A 10,782-nucleotide genomic window follows, 5' to 3' on the forward strand; every position below is an offset into this window, starting at 1 on the left:
ATCTTATTATATTCTTGAAATTATAAGTGGGTTTTTTGGTGGTTTTTTTTTTTTTTTTTTTTGTAATTACAAAATAGTTGTAAGAGTTGGAGTGAACAGACAGGTCATGGACCATTCACATTTGTAGAGATGAGGGACAGGCAGAATGTTGACCATTACATGATTGTTTATCATTGCATTTACATGTCACTATATGAAATTGCTCTTCTGAAAGTTTCAATAAGACTATACCATGTCAGAATCATCTTGTCTACCATGATTAGTAAAGCAAATACCAGGGATGGATTCTCTATATTCGATTCCTGGGATGGACCATGGCGAACCACCACTCGCAGAATTATCCCAGAATCAACACACACTCAACTCCCCAGAGTTGAAGGCACATTGCTTTAATATTGTGTAAAGATTGTCACACCCTACTTTACAGGGGAGTGTTGTAAAAAATGGGTCCATGTTAGCCTTCATCTAAAATGATACAGGAGTCCAACAGAATAATCAAACACTATGGAATCCCATTGTCCAACACTACAAAAGCTGTTATATATTGCAATATAGTGATAAGTCTCTCCAGGCATCCTAATGGCATGATCCAGTCATGCAGCAGATAAATAATTTAGATTTGCAGATCCCATAAACTCGAGTATTTGGTAAATAATATTCTTGAAACTGGTAAAACAATTGCTGAAACTGGTAAAATAACATTCCTGAAGCTGGTCCACCTACCATCTGCAAATACTTTTACTACTTAAATAAAAGAAAAAATATATTTTTATGATCAAATCAGTAAGAGATGAATTCCACCCTAATTCCAGCCACAGATGTGGTTAGAGATCACCCAACAGTGTTTCATTTTCTAAAACCCTGCAGCAATCAGGGAGCGTTAAACCAGGCTAACACGAAGCTGAAAACTTAAACAGGGTCACAAATGTGAATGGAAGAACACAAATTTAAGCCATTATTGGCTGACTTGAGGGTGGACAATAGTAAGAAGCTAAAGTTGGGAATGGAATTGATGTATCTATGGTTAAGGATTGTACACTGATACATCTTAATCATTACACCAAAGACCCTCCCATCAAAGTAGATTTTGGCTTTTATAACTCAATAAAATATATCATAGGCATGCATGTGGATTGCCTTCTGCCAACTGGTTTAACATTTTCTCTATATTTGCTTGTGTTTGAGAAAATAGCCCATTGGCTCTGCAAATCCTATTTCCCATTATCCTAAATTCGATAAATATAACACAGCCATTGATATATTTCTTGTGTGTGTGTGAACCATACATTTATTAATATGCAACAATTTGCAAATTATAATCAAGGGAAGAGAAAATGAAAACTAATCAAGTGCTAAATAAAAAGTATTTGAGACACCTTATCCAATCTTTAATGAGCCCCTTCCATTTAAAGCAAACTAGGCAGAATGAAAACAGCAACAACTAAATTCATAGATCCCCACTCTTTGACTTAGAGGGCTCCTGTAATTTCGTCCTTTGGCTTATTCTGAATATAGATCTCACAAAAAATAGTAATATCACTTTATACTCAACTTTTACCTCCTTTTCATTCATTTAGAATGACACTCAAAAAAAATCTCATTTGCTGGTGTTAGGGAATATTGCCATAAGCTCTTAATTGAGAGCTAATTAAAAGTAAAATGCCACTTGGACATTTCACATTAGTTTAGTCTGTGCATGATTATAAAGTATGACCGAAGAAGTCAGTTTTCTCTGTGCTTCTCTTGCACCATGCCTCTGAAGGCATCACTCTTACTGAACTATGAGCTTACATGAAGCAGAGGAACTTGTATTTCACATTCATCTCACCTCCAAATCTAGTTACTAGGCTCATACCAGTTGGTTAACTTGGGATGTATTGACACTGGTCTTTAAAGGCTAATTGTAACCATGATTATTTATGAATGCCTACTAAGTGTTAATTGGTTACCTATGGTTTTGGCAGTAGTTGGATCTAGGAATAAAATGAAGAAGAAAAAATAAACCTATCTTTAGAAATACACAAGACATCAGAGGCAGTAACTGGTTGCTGCACAACCCGCCAGTCTCCACAGCTCCCAGGGGTTTTGGCTGGCTTTCGCCCTTCCACAGTGTGTCAGCAGCTCACTCAGCTGTGACTGGTGCACTGTCTTTTAGCAGTTTTAAATGGTAGATGCTAATGGCTTTGCAGCCTTGCAGTTCTCCCAGCAGGTTTGGCCCTTGTATTACTTTAAACACAATGCACTTTGAAAACATACATAAATTAAGGCTATAATTCCATCTCTAGTTTTTGGCATGTGTTGTTTGTCAACTTTTCAAAAAGCAAAAGGCTGATGTAAGGCATTCCAGCAGGCGTGAGCCAATGTTCGTTCTTCTGCTTCCAGCTAAAGGTCCTGGCCTTTCCATTTTAATCCATGCCTTGTTCTAACCTTACCTTACAACGGTCAGTCCTGGATTACTCACTTTCATTTTGCTTTAGCAAATAGCACTTTCTCCTTCTCCTTCTTCTTCTTCTCCTCTCTGTTCTTTTCCTTTCCCCTCCCCTCTCCTGCTCTGCACTCCTCTCTTCTCCCTGCTCCCCTCACTCATCCTCTCCTTTCCCTACTTCTCTCCCTTCCCTTCTCTTCTCTTCCTCCTTCTTCCCGTCCCTCTTTCCTCTTTCTCCTTCCCCCTCTTCTCCTCCCTGCCCTTCTTCCTCTCCTATCCCCTCCCTGCTTCCCTGAAAAACAGCTCAGCTTACAGAGATGTAAGTAGCCATCATTTCAAGCTGATCTTTTAAACACATACAGACAAGAAAGGATTGAGTTCTGGGTGAAGTCTTTTGGACTACTGAGTCCTCATTTTACTTTTATATTATTGATATGGCAGTGAAAGGTGTTTCATTGGTTACAAAGGTTTGAGAATCGAAAAGAGATGAAAAGATACAAAGAAAATGCTTGCTGGCTGAACATTAGTTGACTTGATCATGGTCTCATTTACAATAAACACTACTACAACAATCATGAAAAGGTGAAAAGGGCAGCCTGAAAGTAAATGAGATGAAACCTAACTGTATGGAAGAACTTGGATCACACTGAACATCTCTGATTCAAGCTTACTCAGGTGGGAGATAATTCTCAGGCAGCCAAAGCAGTCAGTGATAACATTTGTTCTGAGGTTGAGGAATTATGTCTTTTGGAAGCATGCATTTACCATTCCAGTTATAACATCTGCATCACATGTCTGAGTATCTGGGCTGAATGTCCCATCTGGCTCCTGCTTCCAACTTCCTGCTTATGCAGACCTTCGGAAGCAGTGAGCACCCAAGTAGCTGGATTCTTAACTAACCGTGTTGGAGATCTGGAATGAATTCATGATCACATTTAGGCCTTGTTCTCTGGCTATAACATGTATTTGAGGAGTCATGCAGCATAGGAGAGTTTCCTGCATTAGTGTCAAAATACATAGAATTTTTTAAAACAATTAAAAAGTAGTACTTTTTGTTAAAAACTCATGAATAAGACATAATATGAGTTGCACACAGCTCAAATTAAAATTCAAGGACATGGTGCTGGTCTCATGGCATATCAGATAAAATCATCTAAAATGCTGGCATCTCTTATGAATGTGGGTGCTAGTATGGGCTGCTCCACTTCCAATTCAGTTTTCTGCTAATACACTGGGAAAACAGCAGAGAATGGCCCATTGCTTGGCTCTCTGCACCCATGTGCAAAACTTGGACAAAGCTCCTGCCTCCTGGCTTCAGCCTGGTCCAGCTCTGTACATGAAAACTTTTGGGGAGGGATCTTTCTTTCTCTGTTTTTGCCAGTGTCTCTTTTTGTAACTTTTCCTTACAAATAAATTAAAAATTATCTTTTATCAAAAGTCATTGACATGTTTTAATTACAGGACATTGTCTCTGCACTAGAGACCAGGTTTGTATGGGGAAGTCCTCAAACTGTTCATGAAAATGCGTAGTGTGAAATATCTACATAGGGATTGCAAAAACTTGCACCAAAATAAACATCTTTTAATTACATTTCGATGAAATTTTTGAACCTCTTTTGAATCAATGGCTTTGAATTTATGACTCATTCCCCTGACTGCCAGAGATCTTCAATGGTTCATTATTTACTGAGATTTGAAAATTATCCCATTTAATGTTGGAAGAGAATCTGTTATACCTATTTTTTTTTTTTAAGAAAAGGTTGGGAGTAGTGAGATTTCTGCTGGCCCCACACAAAATTAGCTATGGAATACACAAGTTCAACTTTTTCTATTCCTAAACCAACCAAATGGGAAAGCCTCCTACTCAAAACATGTAGCACAGGGAAAATATTTTCATGTTCTTCATTTGGAGACACTGTTCCTTTCCAGATAAACCCTGACTCCTGATAGAAGCCCTGACTCCAGATAATCTCCCCCGAACTACACCCAGGTCACTTCTACAGCAGTCAAGATTTCTAAAATAACAATGTTTTTGGATAAAGAGACTATAGTGCCAGTGGCACCAAGGAGCAATGTGGCTTTCATGTCTAGATGGCAGTGTTTAATCCCCTGACACAAGAGCATTCCCTAATGAAGATCTCAAAATAATAAACATTCTGCTTTGCCTCCACCCTTCCGCCCTACCCTGCTTTTGTTGTCTGTGTATTTGTTTCTAATTGCTAGTAATGTTGCCACTTACGGGAAATAAAAACACAGATTAGCAAATTCCACTTTCATTCTGCAGGGATTGCATCCCAATTTACCACTTGTTTAGACAATAAGAGAAGCTGACTTCCTGTTAGTGCTTTGGTATTCTAGAAGAGATGCAAGCATGTATTGAAGAAATAATTTCTAAACTCTTTCAATGTACCACTTTATGCATTTTTAGGTAGGATGTGTTTTCAGGTATAACTCCTAACTTAAGATTTTTTTCTGTTTACTGGGGAAAAGACATTTGAACATTGTGTTACACAAAGGATAAACACAATTAGAATTAGTTCAATATTATTTGTGTAACACAAAACAAGTTGAGTTCTTGCATTTAATATTTACATGTAACTTTAATATTTCCACACAAATTTCAAACCTTCTGTTCTGGTGGCAGTTTTCATAGGGGGAAAGAAAAGAAGCAGCAGCACAAATGTTTAATATTTCAATAACATACTGAATTTTTAAAGACCAAGACTTTTGTAACTAATCTAATAGCTGCCTGACTATATGATCTTCCCTGAAGTACACCCAGGTCACTTCTACAGCAGTCAAGATTTAAAAAATAACAATGTTTTTGGATAATGAGACTCAAACTGACTTGTTTGAATAAAAAATTGAAACGAATGTGCAACAACTAGTGGGAAGTCTATTTAGATATGCAATCCAAACTTTTTCAGCTTCTAGGTCTTGCTCATTAGTTATTTTTGGTAGATATACTTACAAAGTTAAAAAGTTCTCAACCCTAACAGATATTAGAAATTAAAACACCTAAAAATTAGTGCATGCTTTACCCAAAGCCACAGAATATCCATTTACTGTTTCTTCTGGCATTTCTTAGGAATCAAGAAAATCTGAGATTGTGGCTAGCTTCTTCTTTCCTTTTTCCACAAGTCAAGAAGATATCTTTATTCTAACTAAAGAAGTATGTAATTTTGCAAACTGCTTTTGAATATAGAAAGTAATCACCATTGTTAACCAAAGAGACTGAAACGATGAATTCAAGAAAGAAACTAGGGGCCAGTAATTCTCTCTCTCTCTTTTTTTTTCTTTTGATAATTTTTAAAAAATTTTTGACAGTCTTGACATAATTAGGGTAAAAAGGTTCAAGCACTACAGGAAGATGGGCAAGACAATTAATTCCACATTGTTTCGTTAATATATCTGATGTAAAAGGAAATTTTAAGGGAGAAGTCCCACCCAGTCTCCCACCCACCCCAGGTCCCAGATGTGGGACATGCTTCGTGAGGTCTTGCTTAAGTGGTTCTGATAATTCAACAGTTATGAATTGCTGCCACTCTCACCACTCCAAGCACAATGCGGTTGTTGGAGATTCCACTGATCAACATAGTCCATCATAGCGTCTCCAATTTGTATTTTCATTGCCAACATATAGCTGAGGTGATTGATTGACTTTTTCTGTCCTCTGTCATTTGATGGTTAACATTCTGAGTCTGAAAGCTCGGTAGGGGGGAATCCCCCAAGAAACTTTGTCTGAGGTGTTCCCAGACCAGATTCTTGTATGTGCTAGCAAGCACAGGGCCCAGCATAGTCGATTAGCTGGTGGCTACAATTGCTGGGTTGATTCTGTTTCCATCAGAAACCAATGGATGTCTTCTGGAACCAATGGATGTTTGCAGTCCAGCCTGGTTCTGCCCAGCGCATATTCGGCCCTCACATAAACCAGTGGGAGCTGCAGCCTAGTCGGAACGACCCACAATAACCTCCACCAGGCCCTCCCCCTACCCTAGTTCCAGTGCTTGCCAGTATGTGTGGCAGACTAGTCCAGTCTGTCCCACATTCCCTTCTGCTCTCATACATGTCAATGGGTATTAAAACCTTGTTCCATCTAACCAGCTCAACTATCCAGCCTTTACGGATGTTGTTGGGTGTCTGTCTAGCCGCACCAGCCCCTGTCCTGGTTTTCATGCTCTCCCGTGGGGGGTGGCAACCCAAGAGGGAGGAGCCCACTATTTCCCTCCCAGGACACTCCCACTCTCAGATTATGCACTCTCCAGGTGGTTCTGTGGTTTAACTTCACAAAACTAGCCCCCAGTGCCAGTTTCTGCCAGCTGATGCTGTGGCTAAGCCCCAACAACCCTCACCCACTCTAATTGTAGATTGCACCAGTAGGAATAATCAGCCCAGCCTGGTTTTTCCCTGATCTGGTCCACATGAGGCTCACAGGTGTTGTAGCCTGGCCTAGTCTGGTCTACCCCCATCCCAGCTCACTCTCTCCAGTGGGAGTAGCTGTCCAGCAAGGGAACCACTCCTTATTCCCCTGCTGGTTCTGCCCCCCTCCTTCCTGGTTCACATGCGTGCTGGTTGGCAGCTGTGGTCACATCTGGCTCAGGCAACCTCATCTTGGCATTCGTGTTGTGTACTGCTTTTTATCACGACCAAACCTGGCTTGACCCACACTCTGTTCTGTCATTCGGATTTGCCAGTGGATGACGTGAACTGATTCAGCCTGGTCAGCCCCTGGCCCATGCCAAATGTATGCCAGTGGGACACTTTCCATGAACTCTTGTCTGTTTCCTTCCATGCTTCTTGTGCTTGCTTACTTGTAGGGTCTGTGTCCTGCCAGAGGAGTTGCCTGGGCTCCTCCACCAGAACCCTCCAAGTGCCAGCTTTCATGTATACCAGTGGGTCCATGAGCTGGTACTACTCAGTTTGCCTCCTGTCCTCGCAGGAACAGTGGCTTTTTTCTAACTGGCCTTCAACCCATTCTGGTTCTTGCTGTTGGGTGTTTCAACCCAACCACGGGTCGTGCATATCCACAAACAGTTCATATATGGCTCAGTTGGGGTTGAGACCTAGCCTAGTCCGTCCCACATCTACCCTGGTCCTCCAGAACCCCAAAAGGTTTTGCAGTCTGGCCCGGCCTGGTGCATCTTGTCCCAGTCCACACTTGTGCCAAGGGAGACTACAACTGTATCATGACCAGAACACAGCCCCCATTCCAGCTCGTGCACCTATTGGTGGGAACCTCCACCCAGCGAGGGTGTCCCCTTAGCCCCCCAACTGGGCCTTTTCCCAGCCATAGATTGCATACATGCCAGTGGTTGCTCTGACTCAGCTTGGCACAGCCCCTCACCTGTCATGACCCCTGCCTTCGACACTGTGGCTTAGCATCTGTGGCTCATGCAGACCGGTTGGTGCAAAAACCTAGCTGGGCATGTCCTGTGCTCCACTCTGGTTTCCAATCTTACTTGTGGGCTAAGGTCTGCTCAGTACTGCCTGGTACACCCGTTCCATCACCTTTTCATACATTGACGAGCTGTTGGTGCTACTTTGTCCAGCCTGTCCAACCCCCAGGTCCAGACCACCTATTCACCAGTGGGAGCTATAACTCGCCAGGGGAGCTTCCCAAGTTTCTTCCTCTGATCCCCCCAGACCCAGTTCTCATACATGCCACTGGCTTTAGGCCTGTGCCCGGCGCAGTCTGGCCCTCCGCTTGGCTTGGCCAGTAATTCTCAAATGTTTTTGAGTCTTCTGGGCGGACCTGACTGAGCACTTCGCAAACCTCTGGCCTGCTACTCCAATAGCAGGTCCCTATTGGCTCACATGGAACACTTCATTAACATATACCTCAACCAATTGAGGATAACTTCCTGCTTTAGGAACACATAGACATCCTGAGACATTCAGGCCCGCTGGCCAGTGACTTTCAGCAGCCTTCTCAGGTGCCAAGAAGCTTTCTCTGACTTCCTCAATAAATATCCTTTGCTTTTCTCATTTCTTCCTTGCCCATGCGCCTCATTCATTGTGGTCACAGGGCAGCGGAGACGAGGTGTACCCCAGAATCCAGCAGCATTCCTGGTTGGGCCGGGAAGAGAACTCAAACTGTAGCACAGAAGAAGGCAATGCTCACAGAACCTGGCAGTGAGCGGCAGCTATCCAATAGAGAGCTGTTCCTGACAAAGCTGAACACTAAGAAAGGCTGCATGAAGAGGAGCTGTGCTGCTCCTCACAGCAAATCTGCCACATCCCTTGGGGACAAAACAAGACCCAACTAACAGGAGCAGATGTCTCCTGCCACTGCTCTCCTGTGACAGCGATGCCTCCAGTACTTCGGTACCTGGCACCACTGTGGGAGATTTGTATTGGGTTTTGAATTGTTCAGGTTAAAACTCAAAACAGGCACTTTGTTAACAGTTGAGGCTGTGCTAAGGGCTGCATCACAACCCTGCCCCTGGTTTCTTTCTTGGGGGTGTTGTTTCAGTCTGTTTTGATGACTTTATAGGTTCTGGGTTGAGTCTGACCCAATTTTTGATATTTCGTATATTTGGGGGTTGAACCAACAAATGACAATCCCTCTGTCTCTCTGCATATAAACATACATTTACATGCACAATGTTTAGACAGACACCTCTTCAATATTTATACATATGTATTTCTATATATCATATGTACTTCTCACAGTCTGCATTTCAAATGAAGTTAATTTTTTTTTGAAGAAAAGGAAAGCTAACATACAAAGTTTGGTAGTCAAATTTGGAGTGTTTTCCATTATTTCTTTTAATTACTTTCTTTCTATTCATACTAAGGGTATTCTAGTATAAAGTTAAAGATTTTCTTTAAAAATTTTAGAAGTTGTTTTAGAGTTGGAAGTTTGCCTATAAAAGTAATTGAGTCGCTGTTTGCATCTGATGAACATTGCAAGTGGCCTTGAAATTTTGTTCCGTTGCCACCTTCTTCTTCTAAGTTCATGACATGCAAATGCATGCTTTCATCAGGATGGAGAGTAAAACCTGGATCAAGGACTAATTTCAACTCTGACCTGTTGTGAGAAGTTAAGTCCTCCTAACTTGTATGGATGCTAGTTTTCTCACCTTTATGTGTAAGCCATTTTCTATTCTCTTTACTTCACTGTGTTGGAAGGGTCAGAATTAACATAAATGTATAAAAATAATAAAGGAGGTGAGTGGGTGGGAGTGTGGGCAGAAGGTAGGTGTGATAGGAGGTAACACTATGTTGCTAAATCTGTATTACGAAATATGTGAAACTTGCTCACTTTATGAAAATAAAACAAGTTATTGGAAGAAGAAATAGGCATAATGTAATGCCACTAGTGAACATTTGAAGCTTCTATTCATGTCTTGTGTTTTCCTACTGCTGTCTCATAGAGCTCTGAAATCCTACCTGCAGGGAAAGATAACCTGCTGGTGACCATTGGCTGTATCAGATCAAGTCCCATTGGTGTCCCTTCTGTGATTTGATTTCACTGAGTCTCTCATGATAAAAATGTGGAACCTAAAGCCTTGGTTTTTTTTGTCTTCAGTGCAGCATTGATATTGTTGAGTTCGTTTTAACAACCGTCTGATTGGTAGTGTCTTGAAGAAATTGAGTGTTTGTAACTTGGAAAAAGGGAGAAAGCAGGATGACAAATGGAAATAGAAAATAGTGTGTTATTAAAGATTTGAATTCCTGTCACATGAAGCAACCCCATCTATGTAGGTGTATAAAGCACTAGACGATTTGAACAACTGGATGGCTTGCAAAGCACACTTCTCTGGGGGCTTATTTGACATAGATGGAAAGACCCCTCTTTGACATGAAGTTAATGAGGAGACACTTGATTCTGTATTTGTCTGAAGTTCTTTTTATAAAGCTAAGATGATCATGTAGTAGTTCTCTCTTTAAATCCCAACACTTGTAACAGGAAATCATGGAGAGTTTTCAAGAAACAGTGGATAGGAATAATTTGGGAAAAGTTTAAGGAATCATTTTGGGGTAATAAAGTTTATGGTGATCTACACAGCAGTGTCCAAAAATCTGGTCCCATGCTGTCAGCTTCACAGATGTTACATCTGAGGAAGATGGATACTACTGGCAGTTGGTTCCAAAAGTGTAATTTGGAACTTTAATTGGCATTCCTAATGTGCTAAACAGTTTAATATTAAAAAGTGATGTTTCATTAATTTGTACTTTTCAGACTTTTCACTTTGTGTGGAATCTTTAAATTATGTTTCTATAACACTCCTATCTCATCTAGAAAAAAATACAAGTTATAAACATACTTTTTACTCTCTTTTGTGTCTGTGTTAGTTCATCAACTACTAACTTTTGGTGTCATGTGTTCTGTAAAATGCATCTCTCTTTGATTG

Source organism: Ochotona curzoniae, unplaced genomic scaffold (genome assembly GCF_017591425.1).
Source record: "Ochotona curzoniae isolate NIBS_2020 unplaced genomic scaffold, NIBS_Ocur_1.0 contig_2210, whole genome shotgun sequence".
Classification (NCBI taxonomy): domain Eukaryota; kingdom Metazoa; phylum Chordata; class Mammalia; order Lagomorpha; family Ochotonidae; genus Ochotona; species Ochotona curzoniae.